This window comes from Sinocyclocheilus anshuiensis, unplaced genomic scaffold, assembly GCF_001515605.1.
Source record: "Sinocyclocheilus anshuiensis isolate Anshui unplaced genomic scaffold, SAMN03320099.WGS_v1.1 scaffold160, whole genome shotgun sequence".
Classification (NCBI taxonomy): Eukaryota; Metazoa; Chordata; class Actinopteri; order Cypriniformes; family Cyprinidae; genus Sinocyclocheilus; species Sinocyclocheilus anshuiensis.
This window is the reverse complement of record NW_015554119.1, coordinates 1,673,702-1,689,322: the sequence shown is the minus strand read 5'-3', so window position 1 is coordinate 1,689,322 and position 15,621 is coordinate 1,673,702. Positions and strand designations below refer to the sequence as shown.

Here is a 15,621-nt window from a genome sequence, read left to right as displayed (position 1 = left end):
CTCAGTGCAAAAGAAAATCTGAGAAAACAGTTTTAAAGAGATTGAAATCTACACCAATAGATAAACTGTAATAAAATAAACACTTAAGATTTCTTTACACTAGTTTAAAAGAAGACTTTACTTAGTTAGTATTGTAATAATTTTCATGTAAAGGTCCTGATCTCAGTTTACTTTGAGATAATCAAAATATAATTCCTAATATACCCATATTTAGATCAGTAATGTTGTGCTGTTTTCTACATTACTGCAGGCTTCATCTCAGCTGTTTTCCCATCTGAACCCAAGAAGGAAAATCCTCCGTAAACATGACTCTATTGCCATGTTCAAGTCTCTAACCCCAACACCACGTGCTGCACTTCCTCTTGGGGTCAAAGTGTCAGAGTACGGCTTCCGGAATGTCATTAACAGCCATCCTTCTCCCGACTTTACCCACTGCCTCAGTCCCGGGTTCCCGTGGGTTCCTCCACGATGCCTTTTCCAGCACACGGCTGGCGTCTTGAAGGGCCTTCTCAGCAGCGCGCTGACCCTTGCCAGGGCCAGCTGAGGCCAGTTTGCTCTCATCAGCAGATAATCCACCTGCTGATGAGCTGGATTTGCTTTGATCCTCCTCTAGCAGCTGGGTTCTTAGACGCCTCTTGACTGCATCCTGGTTCTTAGCGGGAGCGGCTAATTGGCTGTTGCCGTGCTCTGATTGGCAGACATTTTCGGGAGCACATGTTGGCTGCATCCGAAAACTGTCGTATGAGGCAATGACTTTGCAGGAAGCGTTTTTGCATGAAGGCACCTCATGAAACTGATTTCGGACAGGCTTCTGAGGAAGCATAACTGTTTAATGATCTACAATAAAATAGAACGAGTTTTTGTGATAACTAAACGAATATTTAATTACTATAATACTGATTTCTCGCTATAGAAATAACATCAAAAGTGCAAAAAGTTTGTCAGAAATATACATTTACACACAAACTTACCACCAAACGCAACTTTCAGGCACCATCTTTATTTTTTAGCTCAACCATCACGGAATGGAACGCACAGGATTGTGGGATATCAAAGGCAGCGAAGGATACATCTATGCTGCCTTCAAAATTCGATCAGAAGAAGGTTGCTAGACAGGAAGTAAAGCAGAATTTGGATTCGGACGTGCCTTGATGCCTTCCTGCCTTGGAATGCTGCCTCCGAAGGCAGCATTTTAGAGTTTTCGGATGCAGCCGTTGAGTGGACTGTCGAAATACCTTGCGTTTGCTCCACCTCCTTCCCCGCTGGCCTATCAGAAGCAAGCTTGAATTGATTGACAGGTAGCTGTGGTTTGTGTGGCTCTGTGATTGGTACTCAGCGGGGAGCGTCCTGGCGACTTGTCCAGGCCATCCTGCCAACAGACTTTTGCTTTTCTCAGATACGTCTCATCTGACTTACAGCCTGCTGCTTTGGCCTCCTGAGTGCTTTTGAGCTTCTGCCGCTGCACCTCTAGGGGGAGCTTTAGCGGAGTGAGTTTCAGAGGGCGTCTTGGGGGAAGATTCTCAGATTCTCGCTCGGAGGGCTGAGCAGGAAATCGACCCTGATCCTGTGTGGAGGAGGAAGAAGAGAACGAGGAAGATGAGAGCGTCAAGCAAACAGAATCCTCAGCATGTGTCGATAACAGATGGAGGGCAGGTGTGCGTGAGAGACGGCCCTTTTTAGACACCAGCTGAATGTCACAGCCACTTACATGGATCATTGCATTTTTCCCCTGGCAGGTCAAACTTTCCTGCATCTGTAACACACACATGCAGAATTGTGACAATTACATGTATTGTATATTGACAATTAGATGTAATGGAACGTGTATCAATTATACGCACTACCAGTGGAAAATTTGGAGACACTTTTTGTTCCTTATGATGATCTAATGGTTTATGCTTAAACACTTGGGTTTTGTAGAAACAATGTGCATAAATATGAATGTCTTCATAAAAAATGAAAATTGTATTAATTGTTTTATTTATAGATTTCTTAATGGATGAGTTGAAACACATAATGAAGGAAAAACAGCCAACAAATGTCCAGCAAACTCATTTTAAAACCTCAGGCTTTAAAGAAGCTATAATATATATATATACACATTTGACCACTACATAATTTCTACTTCTTACATAAATCATTGTAATATTTGATCAAAGTAAACTTTTACCCTCATGTTAAACATGAAAATTGAAATTTTGTTTTTATTATGACAATTTTTTTATAATCTATAAAAACGTTACATTCTTCTACATTGCAATATCTTTGTTACACTTTGGTGCCACAGACTGTTTTATTACTGATTTCAAAAGATGCCAGTTTAATTGCAAAAGTGGAGTATGCATATACACAAAATAGGAAAATGCATCATCACCTAAATAATACTTCAACAAAAATGTATTAATCTATAATAATTTGCCATGCTTATTATTCATACTAAAATAACATTACAAGACTTTATTCATAAGATTTTATTTATTATTTGTTCTGTTTTGTATTTGTGGCTTGTCCACAGATATTTTGTGACATTAAAATAACACATTTTTGTCATTTGGTAATAAGAATAATAATTTTCTCTAACAGAGAATAGAATAGAATAGAATAGAATAGAATAGAATAGAATAGAAGGCGTAAATACTCACAGCTGATGCCATAATTTCCTGAGTGTGTTTGTTTTTCCTCTGTCCTGCATGAGACCGTGACTCTGCAGAGAGAGAGAGAGAGAGAGAGAGAGAGAGAGAGAGATTGCGTTAGACTTAAAATAACATTACAAGACTTTATTCATAAGATTTTATTTATTATTTGTTCTGTTTTGTATTTGTGGCTTGTCCACAGATATTTTGTGACATTAAAATAACACATTTTTGTCATTTGGTAATAAGAATAATAATTTTCTCTAACAGAGAATAGAATAGAATAGAATAGAATAGAATAGAAGGCGTAAATACTCACAGCTGATGCCATAATTTCCTGAGTGTGTTTGTTTTTCCTCTGTCCTGCATGAGACCGTGACTCTGCAGAGAGAGAGAGAGAGAGAGAGAGAGAGATTGCGTTAGACTGATAGCTGTCTCAGAGATTGACAGCAAGATCCTTATGAGGATTGGGGTCAGTGTGCAGGTGTGTGATCTCTGCTGATGTTAAAGCCAGCTCTCACACACACGCAACACACACACACACACACACACACACACACACACACACACTCACTCACTCACTGACAAACCCACATGTGCTCTCTTGAACACATGGCCGCCTTTCCTCTTAATTGACAAATACGTTTTGTTTTCAAACGTTTAGTAGAAAAGTATTATTTTGTGAGCAGCCACTAGATGGCACTACAGATTGCAGCTTACTACAATCTGAATAATGCACACTATACACTGTATACTGCCTACCAAAAAAAAAATGTAATTAAAAAAAATGGACACAACAGTTATTTTATTTTAAATCAATTTATGCATTAATTTCAAAAATCAAATATTGTGTCAAAACAGACCATAATTGCTTTGGAATTGGAAGGTCAAGTTGAGCGTATCACATTGTGGAATACAGAATTCACTGCAGTGTGTTTTGCTTGGACATTCTCAGGAAAAAAAAAAAACATTTTGGGGTACAACAGCTCATCACTGGGGCAGTAACCTCAAAGGGACACTTTAGTGGTAAGGAAGGTACAAAGGTGTCCCTTTGAGTGTACTGCCCCAGTGATGAGCTGTTGTCCCCCCTAAAAGTACAATTTGGTACTATTATTAACCCTTTAGGAGTAAAGAAGGTATAAAGGTGTCCCTTTGAGGGTACTGTCCCAGTGACGTTGCATATTTTTTTCTGACAGTGTACAGCACATTTTGGCAAATTATTCAGCCTTATTCTGACATTTATGAATTCTCTGGCTAAAAACAACAGATAAACTCAAATGTGGAAATGTAAAGCAAGCAGATGATCCCCGATTTAATGATCTTACTCTGCATTTGTGGAGTGGAATGAGATATCCAGTGGCCTAATCTTTTGTCCAAGTCCTCATAGTCACCCTGAAATCCTCTTCTTCCATGCTGGGGCTGATGGGATTATATGTATGGCTGTGGTGTTGAGTGAGGCTGATCCTGGTGACCCAGAGCAGGGAAAGTGCTGTCGTAATCCAGACCCGAGCCAAGCACTGGAAAAAACAGAGCTGACCATATATTCACACGGTATGAGTGCAGAGACGCCGAAATTGGTTTCAAAAGGGCGACAGGCTTAACAAGCATCAGCGCCGCACAGGCTCTCAAATCTGCTGAAGAATTGTAACAATCTGCCTGAAACCCCAGGCCTTCAAAGCAGCCATATCCATCTGTCCTGATCCGCTCGCTCACAGATGTAAGTGTTCAGATGGAAGCAGCTGATAATTCTGCTTTTGTGCACTTCCTGTCTCCATTTTCATTTTTGCTCTGGTTCATATTTTTGGGCTGTCAGGAGCTAGCAATAACACATCCACTTCAAAGCCAGCACAGGTGAACACCACATCAACTTTGAATACTTATAGACCTTATGTAGCTCCTCCCCTTTTTAGTGCTGCACTCCTCTTCTGTCTTCTGTTTGTATTTCTACAGCGTCAAGGTAAGTTTGTATGAATTGAAGAACGAACCGCTCGTTTTAAAATCTTCCCGGTATACTGACATTTGCTATGACATCCGCTTCAAACATTACAATGCACATGATAACTTTCGTTAACTCTATAATAAATAAATCCACTTCACCAGCTAATTACTCTTCAACAGTGATGCTACCGCAAAAACAGAAGTTCAAAGACTAAAATTCTAAAGATGGCTGCGCACTTGTTTCTCTGATGCATAAGGTCTATATTTAGCTAATTTAAAAAATCTTTAAAATGAGGGTTGCTCAGTGGTTGTTAGGTTGTTGCCATGTGGCTGTAAGGGTGTTGCTAATGTGTTCTGAGTGGTTGCCAGGGTGTTGCTAAGGTGATCTGGGTAGCTGCCAGGGTGTTGCTAAGTGTTGTTAGAGTGCTGTTCAGTAGTTGCCAGGGTGTTGCTAAGGTGTTCTGTGTGGTTGCCATGGTGGTGCTAAAGTGTTCTGGGTGCTTACAATGATGTTGCTATGTAGTTGCTAGGGTGATCTGGGTGGTCACTTGTGTGTTTTGGGTGGTTACCAGGGTGTTGCTAAGGTGTTCTGAATAGCTGCCAGGGTGTTGCTACGTGTTTTCTAGGGTGTTCTGGGTGCCTGCAAGTGGCCACTAAGGTGATCTGGGTGATTGCCAGAATGTTGCTAAAGTGTTGTGGGGGGGTGGGGGGAACAGGTCTGCCAGGGTGTTGCTAAAGTGTTGTAGAGGGCTGCCAGCATGTTGCTAAGGTGTTCTGGGTGTCTGCAAGTGGTCACTAAGGTGATCTGGGTGATTGCCAGAGTGTTGCTCTGTGGTTGCTAGGGTGTTCTAGGTGGATGCCATATTGCTCATAACTGGTTGCTAGGGTGTTCTGGGTGGTTGCCAAGGGGTTCTTCAATAAATGCTAGGATGTTCTAGGTTACTGTGTTTGTGTTGCTAAGTGGTATTCTGGGTGGCTGCCAGGGTTTTGCTAAGTGGTTGCCAATGTGTTCTGGGTGGCTACTTGGGTGTTGCTAAGTGGTCGCTAGGGTGATCTGAGTGATTGCCAGATGGTTGTTATGTGGTTGCTAGGGTTTTGCCCAGTTGTTCCTTACTGGCCCAAGTATATGGAGATTTTCACTTGTTTTGTGATCCACCAGGTGAAAAATGAGCTTGATCTGAGAAGAGACTAGATAAAAAGTATGAATGGTTAATATCATTCTAAGCTGTCATTCATACCTAAAAATGTGACAATTTGTCCAAATTTCTTTTATCACCAGGTGCAACACATACAATTTTGTGTCTCCGAGTTGTTCTCACAGCTTTCTCAAGATGTTTCCAGCCATCCTAACTGAGAAAAATAAGATTTTCTTGTCAGGTGGCTGGTGGAGTTTATTGTACGTCTCAGTCAGAAGTTGTTTCTGCTGAAATGTCAAACACCTGTAGTGCAATGAGAAAAAGAGGTTATTACAGCAAAGACGAGAATCTCACTAGGTTTGTGATGGTTGGCTCTGCGGTTCTCCAGACAGACCCATGATGGGAAAAAAATGCTCACATTTACTCGCAGTCTCCCATGGAGGGGTCACTGACCACCCTTTATATTGGGGAATTTAGACACCCACTGTTCCACAGTGCTTTCACCTGTTTCAATCCTAAAGCACCACAACATCAATATAGTTTTTGTTTTTTTTGGAGATTCAATCATTTGAGATTCACAGCAGTACATTTGCATGCTTTCTTATGCAAATATAATTTATTTGACATAATGGCAATCTGGTGCAAAAGGATATTCTGTGAGATGAAAGAACAGCCTGTACTCCCAAGTAATTTTTGATGAAGTTGGATTCATTTTGTCCCAGAATGCCCTAGTGCATTAGCTAAAATTTTCATTACTCTTTATTAAAATTTAAATAGCTTATGAAATGTATGAAACTTATGTATGTGTGTACACACACACTTTCTACTTTTTTTTCTTTTTTAAATCTCAGCTTTTCAGTTGCATAAGGTTGCCTAATATTGCTCTCTCTCTCTCAGCACCTGCATATTAGACAGGCCGTTCATATCAGTGATATATAAAGAGAGAGGTTAGCTCCGCTCCTCAGGTGGCTTGGCCGGGTGCTGAAGCTCTTTTGAGCTGCGTTTAAATTACATGCTGGATCCAGTGCCAGAGATCCAGCCTCCCTCCACCACTGCTCTTATGCTGTCGCTCTCCCCCGGCCTCAAACAGCAGCCTGACAGCTTAATTAGCGAGGAGCCGCGGAACATTCGCTTCCACCTACTCGATAAAGGCCGGCATCCAGCTGTAGATCCATGAAACACTGGGGACGCTGATTTCATAGAGGCTGCTGAACTGCAACCTTACGGGGAACTGGGAAAAGAGTGAAAAGAATATCTATTTGCTAGAGCATTAGCTAATGTACTGCCTTACCAATGACAGCGCTGTGATTAGCATAAGAAATCAGCTCTGTATAAAAACACTGTGCCACAGAATCTAGCTCTGGGTTATGAAGGTAAGTCAACATAAAATTGAATTTGACCTTTCATAGGTTCACTTTGGTCTTATTGTAAATGATTCCTCATGCATGTTATTCTAAAGAAAAAAAAATACTAACTTGATTTTACTTTTCTGCTAATATCACCTAGCCTATGGAAGTTTGTTTCTGTCACAGGATTTAAAAAAAATAAAAAATCAAGTAACTGCGACTTTTTATATCACAATTCGTACATTTTATAAACGTTTTATATCTCACAATTTGAACTATTTTCTTTCTAGTAATTCTGAGAAAAAAAATATTTTATATAGATATAAACTCAGAAGTTTTAGTTATGTTAGCAGGTACATCAAGTTAAACTAAATTAAAATAAGAAATGTTGTCTTGGTAACTAACTGAAATAGGTTTGTTGCATATTTGATTTTATTTCACTTAAAGTTTATTTTATTGATTCAAGATGCTTCCATAAAATGGCAACACCAGCAATTCAGAAAAAAAAATTGTTATTAATAATAGCCTATACCTAATGCTATTTAGCAATTATTCCACAAAGTAAAAAAAAAAAAAATGGGGCATTTCAGTTGATGTGCACTTGCAAGTGAGAATGTGTCTCATCATCGGTGACCAACACATCCTCTTTTTCCAGGACATGTCCTGGCTGGGGTTTATAAGTGTCCGGGTTTTGGCTTTGTTTTCCTATTGTTTTCATACTTACTGATGGTAATGAATAAAAAGTAGTTCGACCAATAGCGTGCAGGCATTAATTGACCAATTGTGGCATGCAAGAAGGTAGGATCTACAGAGATAGCCCTTACAAAAATTAACCATGGTTTTATTATAGTAAAAGTGTAGTAACCATGTTTTTTTTTTGGCGTATTGATTACCATTTATATAACCACAGTTTTACTTCAAATACCATGGTTAAACTATGGTTAGTGCAGCAAAACCATGGTTAATTTGTGGATACCATGGTTTAACTATAGTAACCATGGTTTTTGCTTTTATTTGTGGTAAAACCATGGTTAAATTTCGTAAGGGCGATCAAAGCGATGCAAAATAAATAATACATACATACATACATAGGATACACTATAATGGCTGTAAAGAGCATGTCAGTAGGCAAAGAATGCAAAAAACTTGGACATGTCCGGGAAAAAAGAGGACGTATGGTCACCGAGATGTAGCTATTTTATTAAAGTTTTACTGCGCTGAAATATGCATGATGAAATATACATGTGGTAATAAAAACTTGGAGCTTGTAGGCCTACTTACTGCCACATCGGCCTGTCTGGAACAAACGCTGTTCTCACTCACTAAAACACAGGCAAACACTTTATTGGAAGAAAATGACAGATTCATATTCTTACAATCAAGATGTTAGTGTGGTTTCCACAAATAGGCTTGCGGTAAAATTCACAGGCACTTTCAGCCTCTCTCTCTCTCCCTGCTGCTGCTGTATATATTTAAGGCCTGTTCACGCCAAGAATGATAATTATATTAACATCCACACGAACGCACGATAACGCTGTTTATTTTAAGCGCTGCAGTTTTGTCGTCTGAAGCTTTAAATGCTCGCGCTCATTAAAGCAGGGCTTATGAGGGCTTCGTTAGAGTTTTTGTGACAATATAACTAAAATTTTGGTGCCAATACAGTGTGAATTAATTAGTAAGGGTAAAATATGAACTGTATGAATAACATAATCCGAGGTTTTTTCTTAACTCAGGGTTAAATGACCATGGGTTAACAATTTCAAGTTTGAATGTTTTAAAATAGCCTAGGTTTTGCTAATTTTAGTCTTTTTAAGATGGTTTGTGTTTCAGCCTAGTTAAGATGGTCTGGTATAGCTGGTCTCCCAGTTTAACAACAACAGAAAAGACCATCCTAACATGACCAGCTAATCACATTAGTCTAGGTTTGGATGGTTTATTCACATACCGCCAAAAATAAAATAAAAATAAATATATATAGTCCAAAATATATTTTGAATATTTTGTAAACAGTGAGCTCAATGAAATGTATTTTAAAATTTTGAAAATGTATTTTGTTTCATCCTCTCTCTATATGTATTGTAGTACATTATAAAACAGTATGCAATAATAACGTATTGAGTGTAAATTATAATTTTAATTATTAAATGGATGCCACCTTATTGGTACAATTAAGCCCTCCCTACACCTACCCTAACCGATACTTTATTTTCAACTTTTTGATTATTTCCTTAATTTTTATTGAAAATAAATGCCTTTACGATGTGATAAGAGATTTGAAAAGGGAGAAAGAAAAAGTTCGGCAAAAGGTGGGATCGAACCCGGGTCGATCGCGTCACAATGCCAACGACCAGCGCTTATCCATCTGCGACACTACAGCTGAAGGTTTGCAGCCACTTTTAACTAAATGTAAATAGACACTCCGTATTTTTTGATTGACAGATGTCTCGTCCAGTCAGCGGTGAGTAATCCCAAACCAATGGCGCTGTCTCAAACTATACCTACCTCTTCCGGTTTGTCTGATTTGTCGTTGTGTTTTCTGACTTGTTAATTTGTTTTCGAATTTGTCGTTGTGCTTTCTGAATTGTTATTTTGTTTTCGAAATTGTCGTTGTGTTTTCTGACTTGTTATAAAGTTTTCTGAATTGTTGCTGTGCTTTCTGAATTGTTATTTTGTTTTTTAGACTTGCATTTGCGTTTGTAATTTGTTATTTTGTTTTCAGAATTGTGATTTGCTTTGCACTTCTCGGCCACCGTATATGACCCCTTTAAAGGCAGGAATCTCTGTGCGTCTGTCTGTCTGTTTGCATTTTTATTATGTCGAGAACCGTTCATCCAATCGACTTCACGCGTGGCGGGTGTGTTGCTGAGGACCCAGAGGAGTGCAGTGTCGCAATATGGACACGCGACACGTTCAGAATTAATAAACTTTTAATAAACTACAGAACAGCGCGAGCCGGAAGCGGCGCTCCTCACGCGGGCAGGGCTTATGCTCCGAGAACGGACACTGCACTAGTGATACAAAACAAACAGGTCTGTTAAGAGCAATACTTTTAATATAGACCAATTATTATTAGGCTGGGCTACTGTACTTTTTCTTTTTATGACTGCCGTATTCGCAGGTATTTTCCAAGCAAATTAAGTGCACGTTTTTATCATGTGTAAAATAGGCGTACTATTTACATAACTCAGGCAATTTTTCAAACTTGATGTGCTGTTGTGGTAGGCCAGTTTCAAATCGCATATTTGGCACACTGCCTTTGTCTTGTCCTCACTCAATTTAAAGTGATCCCCTGCCACACAGGTGAGGTCTTCGGCATTTTTGTCTTCTCTTCCAGATGAACTGAATCATGACGTTCATGACGTTCACTCATGGGTGATTCATATTCAAGAGCGAATGAGAATCGTTTGGCGGGGGATGCCAGGTGTTCGAGAAAAAAAAAAATATATATATTCGAATCTCAAAATTGAAAAGCGAATGCCAACCCACCGAACGAATATTCGAATAATCGAATATTCTGGTCCAGCCCTCATATATATATATATATATATAAGACTTGTGTCATGAAACGTAATACATTAACAATTAAAAAACAACTTCTTCAAAAGTGGAAAATTATCTTTTATGCAATTTCTTGATTTTATGCAAAGTTGTGTGATCTGTAGATATGCTGTTTTGATCAGTTGGTCACATTAGGAGATCTTCTGTTTACTCTGAGACCTTCCATTTCTAAATGGTACATAACCACAGCAGACCGACTGTATACAGCAATAAACATTGCAGCATTTGATTTATTCGCGTAGTTAAAGTTTAAATGGCATCTTGAGGAGTTCTACTGATTTTGTTGTATGGCACACAAAGGACTCATACATGGCTTTCGACAGCTGCTGGAGAGATCCTGATGTGAGAGATAAGGTGGGAGGAATTGTGTGGTGTGATAGCGCTATGATTTACCACCGATTATAGCAGCACCTCTCACCTCCCATCATGCACTGAGAAACCACACTGATTTTGGGCCCAGAGAGAATGCACGCTCCGCACGCTTATTGACAGCACATATGGGAACACAAGAAACTGAAAACAGAAAAAGACTTTGGCAACATGGTTATTTGCAAACAGTAACTGTCAAAAAGTCATGCACACAGATGTGAATGCTGATTGTGTTGGTCAGTGCAAGTGTGAAGCAGTTATTATAGTAACTAAAAACTAAAACCATGAAAATACATTTTTGTTACTTGAACACCAAGAACACCAAGTATATACAGTAGACATTAATATAGACATTAAAAAATACAAAACACAACAAAATTAAACCTTTAAAATTAAATGGAAAATACAAAAATAAAATCTAATTCAAAATATTAAAAAATATAATACTTTCTCAATGATACTGAATTAACACTATTTTCAGTACATAAAAGAAGTGTGCATATATAGATACACTTACCATCACCATTAAAGCCAATGGATGTGTTTATGCAAATTGTCATATGATACAGAAACTCGGCCAATCAGAGAGCACTCGGTAAGAGAAGATAGAAGTTGACTTTTTTTTTTATTCAAATTTTTAATTCACCCCAGTCATGTGAAGAGGTCAGCCAGCCACACTATGTCATGCACACACAACAAATAAGACAAACAAACAAATTTAAATGCTCATTGCGAGTTTTCTCAATAAAGGCAAAAACAATAAACAGTATGTTGTTCTGACAGTCCAGAGTTTGAATCCGTATCATGACAGATCCGCTTCTTTAGTAAGACAGGGTCACACAGATTATTTGATGCAGTGGGATCTTAAAAGATTCCTTGATAATGCATTCTATTGCAGAAAGAAGTTATTGTAGAAATTAATACAAAGCAACATGTGATTATTGGGAATAATCATATTTATACGGCAGCATGAATCACACTGCTGTGGGTGGACAGACAGATTTAATAGTGCAATATTCCTGTAGCATTAAGACAAAAATATAGTAGCTTAGAGTAAACAAATTAAAAAGAGCTGGTCAAGACAATTGTTTTTCTGCTGATAGATAATACAGATGCAACACTGCAATAGACAATTAAATTATATAAAGGGGAGACCGAGGCTAGTTTTCACACTGTGAATGTCTCAGTGACTATCATATTAAAAGGAATAGTTCACCCAAAAGGGAAAAATTGCTGAAAATGTACTCGCCCTCAGGCTATCAATATATGGATGAGTTTGTTCAGAACAGAATTGGAGAAATGTAGCATTACATCACTTGCTCACTCATGGATCCTCTGCAGTGAATGGGTGCCGTCAGAATGAGAGTCCAAACAGCTGATAAAAACATCACAATAATCCACAATTCACTCCAGTCCATCAAATGTATGTCTTGTGAAGTGAAAAGCTGCATGTTTGTAATAAAGTAAGACATTTTTAATTGCAAACCACCGTAGCTTCCAGCTAAAACACAAGTCCTCTATTCTTATTATTGCTTCCTCCAGTGAAAAAGTTGAAACAGGAGAGAAATATGCACAGATCAAGCAACGTTTATAGGAGAAAGCAGTCTAAAACAGTTCTAAACAAATATGTCAGTCGCTTTTGATGTGAGAGGTCAACAGGAGATGGACTTTTTCACTGGAGGAAGCGTTATTATGGATTATGGACCTCTGTTTTGGCCAGAAGTGATGGTTTAAAGTTAAAGCATTTTAATGTTGGATTTGTTTCTTACAAACGTGCAGCTTTTTACTTCACAAGATGTTAATTGATGGACTGGAGTCTGTGGATTATTATGATGTTTTTATCAGCTGTTTGGACTCTCATTCTGACGGCACCCATTCACTGCAGAGGATCCATTGGTGAGCAAGTGATGCAATGCTAAATTTCTCCAAATCTATTCCAATGATGAAACAAACTCTAATAATCAAAACTAATTTTCAATTTTTGTGTCAACTATTCCTTAAACTCCTGTCACCCCTATAATAATAATAATAATTTGCAGTTTAATAATAATTATTATGATTAAATGGAATTAGTATATTTAGCTCATCTTATAAATTAGGTAATGTATTTTGATACACATGATTTGTCAATGCCCCTCCGCAGCAGTGGATCTGTTGCCAATCATAACGTTATTACATTTCATCTAGTCCATACATACAGGCTCATCTGTCTGAGTATTTATCACCAGGTTATTAAATATAGAATGCAAGTACAGTTTATTGATGTAAAATACATGTTATTCTGTCCTGACCCCAGGAGCCATCATGTACATACATAGGTTAAAGTGACAACCAATAAAAAGTGGAAAATAAAGCTTTTTTGTTGTGCTAGTGAAACAATGGACACATTTCAGACAGTGTTTACACTAAAATATATGTTTGTGCATTGTTTGGGCGGCGGCGGCATTCATGAGGATTAGTTGCTTTGGTTTTATTTGATGTAATGTTTTCCATGTGAATACATGGGGGAGCTTTTGCTTTGAAAACTAACTATTTTAATTAGTTTGCTTCTATATCTGAATATGAATTTGAGTATGTGCCTTAATGAAATACAAACTTTAAGGCACATACAGTATGCTGAATGCTGTAAAAATGGGAATGCATCTGAGTTTAAAATATGCCTTTGTAATTTGTCAGGGATATAACTACTTACAATATATGCACTGTACAATATTATAAAATGGTAGCGATTTACATAAATTTACATGTGTGTTGCAACATATGCTGTGAAATCCAGAATGTCAGATGTCAATTTGATTGGTATTAGAAGGGTGAGCTGTTTGAGCCTGAAACCGCTTCCCGCTGGCAGCCTCGGAAATTGACAAAAAGAGTGCACGGGAGCACTGGAGTCCCTCAGGAATTTCTCTCATTAATTAGTCTTGTCTGAAACTGAATTACTTTAGCGGGCACTTTGGGCTTTGCATACCTCAGTGATCCACATGAAGACAATTATTCAAGATTTTTTCAAGAAAACATCAGCAAGGGTCCAGTTCGAACGTCACTTACCACCTAAAACATTTGGCTAATTTTTTAACAACTGATTCATGCTTTTGTGTCACATTTGATCTAATTTATTATTGGCCATCTGCCTAAGAATCTTGGATTTTAGATGAAAACTTCACCAACCTGACTGCTTCTGATTTATTTTGTCAACAGAGGACAAATTACAGACCAGCTCTCAATTAAAACTGGCAAAATGAAATGGACATAGAATCTTATCAAGAAAAACCAAAAAGTGAAAATTAATGCAGCCTTCTACATCCATTACAAAAACCCCTTAGCCATTATTTGCAATGTTATTTTATTGGTTAGGTAGTGTCAGAGTTGAAGTCTTGAAGACCCATCAAGACCACAAACACTGCATTGCTCCATCTAGGTCCAGATTTAATCTCGGTTTAGGGTGAAGAAAAGAGTCCACTTATGTACTAAAGATGATAACTCAGCCAAGTTCAACAAGGTGCCTTCATGATTACAGAAAAATAGCAAAATGTCTATGGCTTTGAACGGCTATGTAGCCACTGTACAATGTGAATGCTGCAATCAATTCAGCATCTTCTTTCATACTTGGACAGGCATTGGTCTAGATCTGGGCCTCAATGCGTCAAGTCTTGGTTTAAGTCTTATAGGGTCGGGACTTGACTCCAACTCTGGTTTATTGGATGATCCTAACTGTAACACAGATACTCCGATATTTTATCCAGGATACAGTAAGACCTAGTAAAAGAGTTAAAAAAGGTTCAGTTTAAAACCGAAAAGTGACATGGTTGCCGTTATATCAGAAATGCAATTTAGTTAGTGAACAAAAACACTCCCTACCACAAGCAGAGAAAAAGAACAGTTGATTAAATCCAAACCGCTCCTAAAAGAGGTGCAACTATGCTTTTCAATCAACATCAGAGCAATTTTTAGGCCTATGAGGTACCATCTCATTTGCAGGGCATCCTCTGAAGACATCATCAAAGTGTAAAATACATAAATAACTGTCTTTATTGATGCATTTAAATAAGTCTCATTCAAATAAATGCCATGGTTATGGCCGAGAGTAAAGTAATCATTGCTAGGGTTAGCATACATTATACATTGATTCTTCACAATGGAATAATAGTCGTGCTGTTTATATAAATAACGATGAATAACAATCATCTGCAATGCCATTACGTTCCCATTTGTGAGGGCCTGCTTTAGTGGATGTTTAGTTCGACTTTCATTTCAAAAAATACTTTTTAAAGGATTATTTGCTTTTTATATTGGATCCAGTGCTATCGCTTCTCTTCGTGACAGTATACGCATACCAGTTTGAACAAAGCACATGCAATTATTCTCCTCTCACAATCGACTTACGCTGTCGCTCGTCTGTCACCTCTAAATATAACGCACTTGGAAAGTCTACATACATGTTTAATTTACAGAAAACCTTAAATCGAATTTAAACTAACAGAAACTAAAAATAAAAAGGTTAACGGAAACAATGACGTACATCAATCGACAACTAGTGCACATGCTATGGTTGGCAACAATATTTTGGCATGATGTGAATCAATATCTTATTTTTCTTAAATAGAATTGCTTATAGAAAACAATACCTGATACTGTGTAGTCCTT

At 38.1% G+C, this 15,621-nt stretch overlaps 1 pseudogene; it reads right to left on the bottom strand.

Annotated features, from left to right (window-relative positions):
* Positions 1 to 376: 376 nt before the first annotated feature.
* Positions 377 to 4,045, bottom strand: LOC107669945 (uncharacterized; annotated as a pseudogene).
* Positions 4,046 to 15,621: the final 11,576 nt, after the last annotated feature.